The sequence below is a fragment of the Arachis stenosperma genome, chromosome 3 (assembly GCF_014773155.1).
Source record: "Arachis stenosperma cultivar V10309 chromosome 3, arast.V10309.gnm1.PFL2, whole genome shotgun sequence".
Lineage (NCBI taxonomy): Eukaryota > Viridiplantae > Streptophyta > Magnoliopsida > Fabales > Fabaceae > Arachis > Arachis stenosperma.
Genome location: NC_080379.1, coordinates 101,111,257 through 101,113,507, shown reverse-complemented (window position 1 = coordinate 101,113,507; position 2,251 = coordinate 101,111,257). Strand labels below are relative to the sequence as shown.

The 2,251-nt window shown below is 36.2% G+C and overlaps 1 non-coding gene across 1 annotated transcript; it reads left to right on the top strand.

Moving 5' to 3' along the window:
• Positions 1–521: 521 nt before the first annotated feature.
• On the top strand, positions 522–629 carry LOC130972412 (small nucleolar RNA R71). Its single transcript, XR_009083582.1, has one exon. It is a non-coding gene; the product is annotated as a small nucleolar RNA R71 (small nucleolar RNA).
• Positions 630–2,251: the final 1,622 nt, after the last annotated feature.

The following is a 2,251-nucleotide window of genomic DNA, read 5'->3' as shown; positions in this document are numbered from 1 at the left end:
GGCTTGCCATTGCCAAACCTGTTTCTTCCACCATTATTGTTGTTGAAACCTTGTTGAGGTCTCTGTTGATCCTTCCATGAGAAATTTGGGTGATTTCTCCATGAAGAATTATAGGTGTTTTCATAGGGTTCTCCTAGGTAATTCACCTCTTCCATTGAAGGGTTCTCAGGATCATAAGCTTCTTCTTCAGATGAAGCATCCTTAGTACTGCTTGGTGCATTTTGCATTCCAGACAGACTTTGAGAAATCAAATTGACTTGCTGAGTCAATATTTTGTTCTGAGCCAGAATGGCATTCAGAGTATCAATCTCAAGAACTCCTTTCTTCTGACTTGTCCCATTGTTCACAGGATTCCTTTCAGAAGTGTACATGAATTGGTTATTTGCAACCATTTCAATTAGCTCTTGAGCTTCTGTAGGCATCTTCTTCAGATGAAGAGATCCTCCAGCGGAGCTATCCAAAGACATCTTGGATAGTTCAGAGAGACCATCATAGAAAATACCTATGATGCTCCATTCAGAAAGCATGTTAGAAGGACATTTTCTGATTAATTGTTTGTATCTTTCCCAAGCTTCATAGAGGGATTCTCCATCCTTCTGTCTGAAGGTTTGGACTTCCACTCTAAGCTTACTCAATTTTTGAGGTGGAAAGAACTTTGCCAAGAAGGCATTGACTAGCTTTTCCCATGAGTCCAGACTTTCTTTAGGTTGTGAGTCCAACCATGTCCTAGCTCTGTCTCTTACAGCAAAAGGGAATAGCATAAGTCTGTAGACCTCAGGGTCAACCCCATTAGTCTTGACAGTGTCACAAATTTGCAAGAATTCAGCTAAGAACTGATGAGGATCTTCCAATGGAAGTCCATGGAACTTGCAATTCTGTTGCATTAGAGAAACAAATTGAGGCTTAAGCTCAAAGTTGTTTGCTCCAATGGCAGGGATAGAGATGCTTCTCCCATAGAAGTCGGGAGTAGGTGCAGTAAAGTCACCCAGCACCTTCCTTGCATTGTTTGCATTGTTGTTGTTTTCGGCTGCCATGGTTTTTTCTTCCTTGAAGATTTCTGTTAGGTCCTCTACAGAGAGTTGTGCCTTAGCTTCTCTTAGCTTTCGCTTCAAGGTCCTTTCAGGTTCAGGGTCAGCTTCAACAAGAATGCCTTTGTCTTTGTTCCTGCTCATATGAAAGAGAAGAGAACAAGAAAATATGGAATCCTCTATGTCACAGTATAGAGATTCCTTGAGGTGTCAGAGGAAAAGAAAAATAGAAGGAAGAGGTAGAAGAATTCGAACTTAATTAGATAGAGTTCGAATTGTGCATTGAGAAGGAGCGGTACTCCATAAATAGAAGGATGTGGGAAGAGGGGAAGAAATTTTCAAAAATTAAATTAAAAAGATTTTAAAAACATTTTGAGAAACTTTAATTAATTTTCGAAAATCAAGAGTGGGAAAGAAATCAAGTAATTTTTGAAAAAGATTTTGAAATTAGAAGTTAAAAAGATATGATTGAAAACTATTTTGAAAAAGATGTGATTAAAAAGATATGATTGAAAAGTTATGCTTTTAAAAAGATATGATTGAAAAGATATGATTTGAAAACAATTTTAAAAAGATTTGATGTTAAAAATTAATGACTTGGCTAACAAGAAAAGATATGATTCAAACATTAAACCTTTCTCAACAGAAAAGGCAACATACTTAAAATGTTCAATCAAATCATTAATTGTTAGCAAGTATCTTTGAAAAAGGAAAGAAATTGATTTTGAAAAAGGTTTGATTGAAAAGATTTGATTTGAAAAAGATTTGATTTTGAAAAACTTTGAAAACTTGAAAAAAAAATCTGAATTAAAAACAGAATCTTCCCTCTTGTGCCATCCTGGCGTTAAACGCCCAGAATGGTGCACATTCTGGCGTTTAACACCCAATGCACTACCTTTTTGGGCGTTAAACGCCCAACCAAGCACCCTGGCTGGCGTTTAAACGCCAGTCTGTCCTTCTTCACTGGGCGTTTTGAACGCCCAGCTTTTTCTGTGTAATTCCTCTGCTGCATGTTCTGAATCTTCAGTTCCCTGTACTATTGACTTGACATTAGAACCAAGATCAAATAAACCATGCATGCAAGACACCAAACTTAAAATTAGACACTAGACTCAAACAAGAAACATAAAATCTTTTTTTGGTTTTTATGATTTTTATAATTTTTTTGTGTTTTTCGAAAATTATATGAAAATAGAAAATAAAGGTTTCAGAATTCTTAATTT